The sequence below is a fragment of the Electrophorus electricus genome, chromosome 10 (genome assembly GCF_013358815.1).
Source record: "Electrophorus electricus isolate fEleEle1 chromosome 10, fEleEle1.pri, whole genome shotgun sequence".
Taxonomy (NCBI): Eukaryota; Metazoa; Chordata; class Actinopteri; order Gymnotiformes; family Gymnotidae; genus Electrophorus; species Electrophorus electricus.
Window position 1 is genome coordinate 5,896,237 of NC_049544.1, and position 11,477 is coordinate 5,907,713.

The window sequence follows — 11,477 nt, forward strand, 5'->3', positions numbered from 1 at the left end:
GGGTTGAGGTTGGTGTTGTGGTTGGGGCTAGGGATGGGGTTGTGGTTGGTGTTGTGGTTGGGGCTAGGGATGGGGTTGTGATTAGTGTTGTGGTTGGGGCTAGGGATGGGGTTGTGATTAGTGTTGTGGTTGGGGCTAGGGATGGGGTTGAGGTTGGTGTTGTGGTTGGGGCTAGGGATGGGGTTGTGGTTGGTGTTGTGGTTGGGGCTAGGGATGGGGTTGTGATTAGTGTTGTGGTTGGGGCTAGGGATGGGGTTGTGGTTGGTGTTGTGGTTGGGGCTAGGGATGCGGTTGAGGTTGGTGTTGTGGTTTGGGCTAGGGATGGGGTTGTGATTAGTGTTGTGGTTGGGGCTAGGGATGGGGTTGTGATTAGTGTTGTGGTTGGGGCTAGGGATGGGGTTGTGGTTGGTGTTGTGGTTGGGGCTAGGGATGCGGTTGAGGTTGGTGTTGTGGTTTGGGCTAGGGATGGGGTTGTGATTAGTGTTGTGGTTGGGGCTAGGGATGGGGTTGTGATTAGTGTTGTGGTTGGGGCTAGGGATGGGGTTGTGGTTGGTGTTGTGGTTTGGGCTAGGGATGGGGTTGTGGTTGGTGTTGTGGTTGGGGCTAGGGATGGGGTTGTGGTTGGTGTTGTGGTTGGGGCTAGGGATGGGGTTGTGATTAGTGTTGTGGTTGGGGCTAGGGATGCGGTTGAGGTTGGTGTTGTGGTTGGGGCTAGGGATGGGGTTGTGGTTGGTGTTGTGGTTGGGGCTAGGCATGGGGTTGTGGTTAGTGTTGTGGTTGGGGCTAGGGATGGGGTTGAGGTTGGTGTTGTGGTTGGGGCTAGGGATGGGGTTGAGGTTGGTGTTGTGGTTGGGGCTAGGGATGGGGTTGTGGTTGGTGTTGTGTTTGGGGCTAGGGATGGGGTTGTGATTAGTGTTGTGGTTGGGGCTAGGGATGGGGTTGTGGTTGGTGTTGTGGTTGGGGCTAGGGATGCGGTTGAGGTTGGTGTTGTGGTTTGGGCTAGGGATGGGGTTGTGATTAGTGTTGTGGTTGGGGCTAGGGATGGGGTTGTGGTTGGTGTTGTGGTTGGGGCTAGGGATGGGGTTGTGGTTGGTGTTGTGGTTGGGGCTAGGGATGGGGTTGTGATTAGTGTTGTGGTTGGGGCTAGGGATGGGGTTGAGGTTGGTGTTGTGGTTGGGGCTAGGGATGGGGTTGTGGTTGGTGTTGTGGTTGGGGCTAGGGATGGGGTTGTGATTAGTGTTGTGGTTGGGGCTAGGGATGGGGTTGTGATTAGTGTTGTGGTTGGGGCTAGGGATGGGGTTGAGGTTGGTGTTGTGGTTGGGGCTAGGGATGGGGTTGTGGTTGGTGTTGTGGTTGGGGCTAGGGATGGGGTTGTGATTAGTGTTGTGGTTGGGGCTAGGGATGGGGTTGTGGTTGGTGTTGTGGTTGGGGCTAGGGATGCGGTTGAGGTTGGTGTTGTGGTTTGGGCTAGGGATGGGGTTGTGGTTGGTGGTGTGGTTGGGGCTAAAAAAAAAGGAATCCTAGCTTGGAAATGTTATTGAGTATATTAATAAATTGCTTGAGCACCTTGAGTAGAAAACAAGAAGAAGAAGAAGAGGAATAATAATAATAATAATAATAATAATAATAATGGTGCTTGCCCACAGGAAAAATACTGTTGAAAATATAATAGCAAACGGATCACAAAAACGTTATTTTATTCTTACCTAATCAAGCATCTGTAGCTGATTCGATTTGAAAAACAATTTCACTTTGCAAATGTAGTTGCTTTATTTAAAAAGAGATGCATATGGATAGTCCATTTTTCAAGAATACAGAGTGCACTGAGACCAGTAAATCACATACTGCTGTGTCTAAAATAAAATTAAGTGTTTTTCGGAAGATCATTAAGCCTGCAGTATTGTCAAAACACAGACAACATTTTACCTTGCTGCTAATAATTTTAAGAGAAAATAAACTGAACATTATTTGACAAGCCAGTGCTACTCCTTGCATCTGCAGCCCAGTAAAACAAATAGTGCAGCCGCTTAATCTTTAATTTCAATATTTATAATTATTCATTTTTACTTTGCATCTGTTTCTGATGTGCCCCAGTAATCAGATGCTTTTCTTATACACTACACGTGAATTATTTTGTCTTTGTGGTAGATTGGTTCAATAGTGAGAGTGAGTATCCAGCAGATATGGCATGTGCCTTCTACTGCACTCATGCAACACTCCACTTCATAGCTCATCAATAATGCACGTTAGCTGACTGACACAAAAGCTGACATATGCACTAGCTTAGTGGCTTTGTGAGAATGTGTGTGTGTGCGTATGTGTTCTCTCACCATGTCATACAGCAGTGTGATGTTGAGGAGGAGCTGGGTAAGAATCAGGCCCAGCTCCCACAGGTCGTACATGGGGACATGGGGCCTTTGTGGGCTGGGCCATTAGCTGCTGAACAGGCTGGAGATCGCTCAGCTACTACATGACCGCAATGAGCTGAGCAATGACCAGCGAGTGCACAGCCCTGACCCACTGCACCCGGGACAGGACCAAGGAGAGCAGAAAGTGCCGCACCAGAACACAAACAAACAAACAAACAAACAAACTCTATTCTGTAATGCATGAGTGACCCATCTATTCATGGAATATTTAAATGACCACTGACCCTGCTCCTATATTGACTAACTGAAACTAATAGTAGTGTATTGTTTATTATGTTGATGTTGACTGAACTCTAGTTCTTATTGTTTATTGCACTTATCATTGTCTAAGATATAGCTTATGTATTTGTACTTCTAGGCATCAGCTTTGATCCCTGTATTTCTACAGTATTCTGCTACATTGGTATATTGGAGTCTAACCTACTCTACTGGCTAGGATGTATTCTATGATTAAATGACAAAGCACTTTTGTAAGTCGTTCTGAAAAAGAGCATCTGCTAAATGCCGTAATTGTAAGTGTAAATGTAAAGAGGGAATGCATAAATAAACAGGTTCTACATGCAAATGTTTATGTATTTGAAATTTGGTTACTGACTCATCCTGGACATCCGTGAGCTTTACTTCTGCAGGCAGATCATTGTTTTGTCAGAAACATGGAGGGAGTAACTGCATGCTTCAGTTGCAAAAATTTTCAGTGGATCACGTGCAATGTCCCTTCCAAGTAAATAATCAAAGAGAAACTGTAATTGCTGTGGCATACACTATGTAGCATTCATTAGGCGTAATAGCACACATGCTGCATTCACAGGAGGAATGTCGTAAATATGTGCCCTTCTCTCTCATGCATGCTCTCTGTTTGCTCTTCGTGTACTCTAGCCAAAAGGATACATTGCTCCCTGTGCCTGTCTCTTCCCATGGCCCAGAACCTGAGAAAAATCCTTTTAAGCTGCTCATTCAGACTCTTTACTTAGAGTCTGGCTCTCAGTCACTCATTAATTTAAATGTACAATAATCAGTACTGACATTTACTATATCTCACCATCCAAACCGTTGTCAGAGATGTGAACAGCAAAGGGACAGTCACTGCAGTAGGAAGGGAATAAGTTTGGAGCACATTTAACTAAAAAATATTTATAGGCTGAGCCTTGGATGCAAGAGCTAACATACAACTTGGTAACTTTTAATGGTTTAATGAGTTAAAGCCTGACACCCAGATAAAGAGAGGCATTTAATTTGCCAATTAAATATACTAATGTACGAGGCAGGCCTAGAGCTACCATCTAGGCAACACTAAAGGACTCAAAGACTTGGAAGTGAATGGAACGGAATTGAATGGGAAAAGTTTTAAACTTTAAAGCCTCTCTGTCTAAATTTAAGTGTCACGGTATGCTCCCCTTCTCACTGATCACGTAGTACGGCCCACCACGTGCAGTGGGAGTTTATTGTTGACTGTCTCCTTATCTATGACCACACCCCCTTGTTATTTCACACAGGCACCTTATTCTTTGTATCATTTATGTTTGTATTTAAACCCCTGTGTGTTATGCCAGTTGATTGTACATGCAGTTGTTAATACATGTCTTGATGGTCTCGTTTGTACTTTTCGTTTCTGGTCATGTTTAGCATTCATCTTTGTATTGTGCTACACTGCTCGTTTAATGTGAGTGCCACGATGTTTGTTGCTCTTTTGTGTGTATTAAATGTCTGTCTGCATCGAGAGAAGTCTGCGCATCCTGCTCCTGGCCCTGTAGCACTCGGGCCAGCACAGAATGACCAACCACCATAGTACCCCCGCTCTTTCGACCACTTCAGGACTGCTCACGGAGATGCGCCCAAGGTCGGATGTCCCCTTAGCCATGGCTTCTCCTGAGGGCTCTCGGTAGCTGACATTCCAAGCTGCTGCCTGTATCTGGGGAGAGTACCTCAACCTGAGCTTGCAGCCACGCCGGAAGAGGAAGAGGAAGACACGGCTCTCTCCAGCCAAGAAGAGGAAACCCCCTGGAATTTCTCTGTGGGGCTTAGGGCTACCGGGTCAGGCCTGGCCAATGGGGAGCCGATTCGTTCCTCTGGGACCACTATATGGGTGGTGTGGGTGGTCTAGATGGTCTGGTTAGGTCTCCGGCTAAGTGCTTCTGCCCACTTTTCTCTCTTCCAGAAGAAGGTTATGAGTACTTGTCAGGTCCCCGTAAAGCCCAGGAAGAGGACTGCCTCAGGGGTTTTGCTTCCATGATGGGCTCTCCCTAGACAGCTGGCAACGTCTGGGCTGTAGTCCGTCTCAGCACGTCCAGACACAGGGCGTACGTGCCCCTCTGCATATCCTGTAGGGCCAGAGATACGCCTGTAGTGCCTGCCCTTCCAGCAGGTGCTTTGTTTGTGCACCTTCTGTGTTCATTTGTGGGCGCACCTTAATGTAATAAATGTCTGTCTGCATCCAGTGGTCTGTGCATCCTGCTCCTTGCTCTGCAAGGAGCACATTAAGCTGTACTGAATTGGATTTGATTTAATTAAACTTTAGTGAGGAGGCCAAACTAATCCAAACTAATTTAAATTTAAATTTTCTTGAACTGTGATTCTACATGAATTCTAATTGTATTTTATATTAATCAAACTAAGAGACTAGCTGCTTCAAAGACTATAATTCATTATAGTGACCAATGTCTGATCAGTCAAGCTGTAATGCTGTAATGAAAACAAACAGGCTACTTATGCAAAGGTTTCTGAGGACTTTTCTTTTACCTTGATGGCATTCTCCTAATCTCAAAATCAAGTGAGAGTTTTATTCAGTAAACATAAATGGTTGAATTATTGAATTAAATGATCAATTACACGATCCATTGCCTACTTCTTGCTGAGCACATCTGTGAAGAAAACAGTTTTGTAAAGCCTTATCTGTCACATGGTGCTGACAGTTATAATATAATACCTTTCCCTGCTAAACTTCCCATGATTGTCATCCGCCTCCCTCCAGGTTCAGTAGATTTCATCCATGATCTTAATCATCAGTTTCTATCCTTCTCTCTCCCTCCCTACTATTTCTATCCACACCTCCCCCACATTCTCCCTCCTTCCGGCAAAATGTGTGCTCCATCACTCCCTCCGGCCTTGCTTCTCTTACATCGTCTACCTTTCCTAACCCTAACGCTCTCTTTTCTCTCTCCCTGGATAAAGTTACTAAGCACTGCGTTGCCTCAAGCGAGACCTAAGAACTGCAGAGACTTTCAGGCCTCAGCTCATACCAGTCTCTCCTTTCCAAGTTCTCACTATGAGTAACATCTGCAAATCATCTTGCTACAAAGGAAAATTGGAACCACCAGCATCTGATCCATCCAAGTTCTTCAGCACTCATTCTTCTCTCCGTAACCCCGCGCGTCTCCCGTCCCTTTCCTCTCTTACTCCTGAGGATTTCGTCACCTTCTTTGAGGAGAAGGTTGCAGCAGTCTGCCAGTCATTTTCCTCTGTTCCAATTCTTCCCACTAATGGTGAAACCCCTACATCCAACTCTCTGCCTCCATTTTCATCTCTCTCTTCAAAAAAATCAGCTCCTGACTTCCAGCAATCCAACTACATTTCCCACTGGATCCCATTCCTACTACTCTGATAATTTCAAGACATGCTTCCATTATTTTCTGCCCTGATCAACAACGCCTTATCCTCTGTACATGTGCCATAGTAACCCACATCTTCTTCTCTGTTCTCTGCAGCCTTGGCGTGACTGGCTCCACATGGAAATGGATCCAGTCCTGTCAAATAATGTTAAAAAAAATACATTTGCTGATGAGCACAGAAGATGAAGTGAGGCACATCCCCGAACCCCAATTATTGAACAAACCACCACTACTGGGAATACTCCAGCCTGCCTCTGCAGGATCCATTACAGAGCCCTGATTCTCCTCTGAGCCTTGCGGTCCCTATCTGATTCACTAACCTGACCATGCAGGCCATGAGCAAAGGTGAAAAGAACCATAACCCCCTGCCCTGCCCACCGAACCTCTTCACTCTGACCTTAGAGAGCTAATGAAACTCTAGTGGCCAGTTACACCCCATATTTGGCTAACACTAAAGAATAGCTAAATAATGTACATTGAAGACAAAACCCAAATAAGCCATGTCATAACACACAGAACAACAAGTGGAGCCCTGACTCCCACTTAAAAAAGGAACAATAAACTTGCTCTGTGTAAGTGACAGTAAAGTAAGCCGTTCTACCACAGTGCCCTCACGTAGCACCTGTCACCTGAAGCATGAGCACGTTTCCACCTACTGATATCCTGAATCAGGTAATCAACGGCAGCACGCTTCTCCGAACCGTGTAATCAGGGGTGCTATTGTACACACGGTAACAGCAGCTCTTATGCCACAATTCGTGCAAATGATGTGATATTTCTCTATGGGATTTCATAGTGCTGGATGGCCAAAAATTAAGACATTGAATTATGGGTAAGGGTAAGATAAGCGTTTTACTAGATTAGGTCTTGACAGTGATATTGGTAGCGGACTCTGCAGGTGCATCATGATTTTACTTTCTGACCTTACTGCACATGCTGTCTAAGGGTAAGGTGGCCTACTGCTATGAGCCCTTCTCCCAGAGACAGCTGAGACAGCCTTTCCCTGTGTTATCTTAGTTATCACTGGCTTTGTGTGTGTGTGTGTGTGTGTGAGTGTGTGTGTGTGTGTGTGTGTGTGTGTGTGTGTGTGTGAGTGTGTGTGTGTGTGTGTGTGTGTGTGTGTGAGTGTGTGTGTGTGTGAGTGTGAGTGTGTGTGTGTGTGAGTGTGTGTGTGTGTGTGGGGGGGGGGGTCTTGATGTGCAGAAAGCCTGAAGCTGCACGTAGCACCAGGTCCCGCAGGGTTGCCAGCTCAGTCACGGATAAACAATCTGTCATCCCACACAAATACATGACCTGGTCTGCCCTGGAGTGTATGCATGTCTGTTTGTGTCTGTGGAGAATTACAAAGCCATATTTACTTTGGGATTTCTGTCCCCAAAAGGCAAAGTAAAGCTTTATCTCTGGCAGCAACATACAAACAGACCAGCTTGTTGCCAGTACAAGAAAGTTCAAAAAAGCAAGTATGAAGAGCTCCTTGCCCTTGTAATTGAAATGCCATATTTATGCAAATGGATTCTTTTGACATTATTTCACACTTCAAGCACTCTTATCTTTCTTGTCAGTTGTAGACTTGAGATTTTCAACTCCAGTCCTCGCACAACTTGCCTACTACACTCAACACTCACTTTTATAGTGGACAACGTCAAGAATCACAGGGCTTAATTGCAGGGGCACGACTGAAGGTACACGGTGTTAGTGAAAAAAGGTGACTTGTCCTTTCATAATAGGCCATTCCTGGGCTGTGATGGAGCCCATGGCATGGCGGCCTGATCTAATCGCTGTTCCTGTTCCACGTACTGGGTGCATGGACTCACGTACATTATCTGTCCACCCCGTGAAGATCTCGAGGGGACTGGTCTGGAACACATAATTACAGCGGGTCGTGCTTAGCCAGCATGTGCCTCTCTGATGCTCAGCCCTCTAACAGGAAGTCTAAAAGATGCCCTGGGGCACTCTGAGCAGCTAGATCATGGTAAAGGGCACGTAGCATATTCTATTTTTCCCACCAACTCATAAAAGGAACTTTCATTTAGGCAGAGAAACCTTCACTGAGAGACACTCAGGCTTTGTGATATTTCACTAGCTCTCCTTTAAGTGAACTAAAGGCTTTGACCTTTAGAATGTCACTGCTCTTGAAGTCTGAATTAAAATAATTTGATCAAGAAATAATAAGTGGAAATAATGTGGAAAATGCAATCAAAATTATATTTTCAAAAAGAGTCTCTCTTGTTGGAAATATGGGTCAGAAGAAGCTCCTGCTGTACTCCAATGGCTTCTGCTTCCTGAAGAGTAAGACACTATTCTCTCTTGCTGATTATTGAAGAGAGAGCCCCTATTCACTCTTAAACCCTTAAAGCCTCACACTGACAAATCTGACTTGAGATTTTGAAGTGTTAGCTCACCCAGATGGGGTATATTAATGATGGTGAAAATGACTCCTAGCAATAGAGTTTCTATAAGAAATGCACTGCATATTAAATATTCATATTAAATATTCATACTCAGGTCATACTCTGGCACTGCATGTAAATATTCATATTCGGGTCATACTCTGGCATTGCATGTAAAATATTCATACTCTGGTCATACTCTGGCATTGCATGTAAAATATTCATACTCTGGTCATACTCTGGCACGGATTCAGGAGACACTTGTGGCAGAGTGGCAGCTTGGCCTGTTTTTCAGCCTGTATCTCACAGTATTTCCAAAGAGACACAAAGATTCATTAGAAGCACAATAGAATTACAGTATGTATGATTAATGTGTATGTTAATCACAATCTTCAAAGCATTCATACTTGTTCTCACTCCTCAGTCTCTCTCTCTCTCTCTCTCTCTCTCTCTCTCTCTCTCTCTCTCTCTCTCTCTCTCACACACACACACACACACACACACACACACACACACACATACACAGTAACTCTCATTATTCTCATTAATTCCTCACACTCTTCCTCTGCTCTGATATATAAGAGTAAGTACATAAAGCTCTTTGCTATATGCTTATCATGCTCAGCCTTGTTCTATACTCAGAGCAAAGACATTACAACGTTACACCAACTAACAATGTTTTTTCCCTTGGTGATTGTTACCTTACATACACTGATTGTAAGAGTAAATACCAAACTTATATGTCCTCATTAGTTCTTTTCTGAAAATAGAAATTTGCCTGATAAAAATGGAGTAAGAATGATCAGAAGATCATCAGCAGAACATCTACTCCCCCTTGTGGTGAAGGAGCCAAGACACTCATTCTGAGGTTGTGGTGGGCATTGTTAGAGAAGTTGATGCTTGTGTGTGTGTGTGTGTGTGTGTGTGTGTGTGTGATGACATGACACTTGGGAAGAAAATGAAGTCTCAGATATTTCAAACGGAAAAATATCTATATATCTGTAAGACTACGTGTTATTAGAAGCTATAAGCAAACACAGCGAGTTAATAATTGCGCTTAATAAAGCTTTGGATCAAGATACTAAATCTATTATTATTACACTTTGTAATAATTTCACAAATTCAGAGCAGGTATTGACATGGATGTGCACTCACTCTTTGTGTCACATTGTTTCTTGGAAGTGGAAAATATGTCCTGCTGTAGACACTTGCTAAGCCCTCTAGCTAAGTAAACAGCTATCCATTTGGGTTTTCAGTGTGGGTGAAGCTAGACTTTCTGTCACTCCATCTGCTGACTGAAGGTTTTCTCCAGGTGTTCCAAGCCAACGAGAGCATAACCGTTTGCTGTTTCAACTGCACAAACAGAGGGAAACAAACACAGGATTTCCATTGGAGTAGGGTAAAATGCTATAATTTAAACGGATCAGTAGAACTAAAGAAACAAAGGTTTCACGCAATTTTGGTAACCTAAAAAGACTCACTATTTTACAGACATTCTGGTCCTTGAGGGAATAATTTGAGGCTTCTGTCAACAGCTGACAGTAAGGCATACATTTTATCGTAGTCTCTCTTTCATATAGAAAGCAATTACACATTACAGTTTCAAGAAAATTCGGGGACATTTCTTGTTTTCTGCTGCCTAAAACTGCAGTAATGACTAAGACATGCTAACTGTGATTGGAAAATGGTATGTCATAAAGGATTTTTACTTTTATTTAGTTTGGAAAACATAAAGTACAATGATTTAATCTTGTTGCCCCTAGAATGCCCCTAAAAAGGATTACACCTGACAGGACAAATACTGCCCACAGGAATCAACTGAAGAGTCACCAAAATGGTTCTGTTTATTTGTGGAATGGAGAGGCAGAAGTGTGCACTCACTCTCATAGTCCAGAGGGTTGCTGCCTGCTTCACTGGCCACCATGGAAATGCTATGCACACCCAGCTATGCCTCTCCCCCACACACACACACAAATACACACACACGCACAAATACACACACACACACAGAGAGAGAGAGAGAGAGAGAGAGAGAGAGAGAGAGAGAGAGAGAGAAAGAGAAGGTCATTCCTTCATAGAGTACACAACAAAAAAGGACCCTACTTTCAAGTTTCAAGTTTCAAGTTTTCAAGTTTGGTTTATTTGTCACATACATAGTCATACACAGTATAACTCGCAGTGAAATGGTTGAGACTGCTCTGTCCAAACTGAGGAAAAAGAAAAACAGGGGTGCATAGAGAAATATAGATATTCTATATATGTACAAAAATATATAAACAATGTATGTACAATATATGTATATTATGCTTATATACACAATGTACAATGTATATGGTTGTGTGTGTATATATGTACACAATGTACACAATGTACTTATTTACATAGCTCTGTAATACTGTCCTCTGAACAAAGACGCGCTCCAGTCAAAGCATTACTGAGCAGCTGGTCATTCTGATTTCCGTTTGTCTGTGTGTGATTTTGGACACTCACCTCTGTGCTGCAGACATCTCTCAGTCTCTGGTCAAGCAAGACAGGAGCTTTTCACTGATTACTGACATTTGTGATGTTCATGTGGTGTTTTTTTCCACATTGTTTCTGAATGCCACATATAGATTATAAAAATGCAATATTTCTGTTTAATTGTGCTGTGAATAGCAAAATTGAACAGATTGCTATGATATATAGGAGTTGAGCTAATACAGCACTTTGAGCAATTCAAACAATTTGATCATCTAAGATTTAAGTTTAAAATGTAAGTTTAAAATCTATTTTGTTGGCCTGACATTAAAAATTCATTAGGAAATGATCAGCTCGTCTAACATATCCTGTGTGACTATAGACTGTGACTATGAAGTTGTTTTTTCTAAACAAATAAATGGATATGCAAAGGTTTTTCAATATGTTTATGTTTTACATTTAGGTCTTAGATCATTCTTTTAAGGTTCAGTTTCCCAGTATAGTTGCTTTGTCAGCAGATGTAAAATTACTAGGAAGCAAAGATTATAGTGTACAGATACATTTACATCTTGAAAAAACAAGGAACATACATTCTC

General features: G+C 43.2%; 1 pseudogene; it reads right to left on the minus strand.

Annotated features, from left to right (window-relative positions):
- Positions 1-153: 153 nt before the first annotated feature.
- Positions 154-2,402, minus strand: LOC118242139 (annotated as a pseudogene).
- Between the last annotated feature and the right edge of the window lie 9,075 nt (positions 2,403-11,477).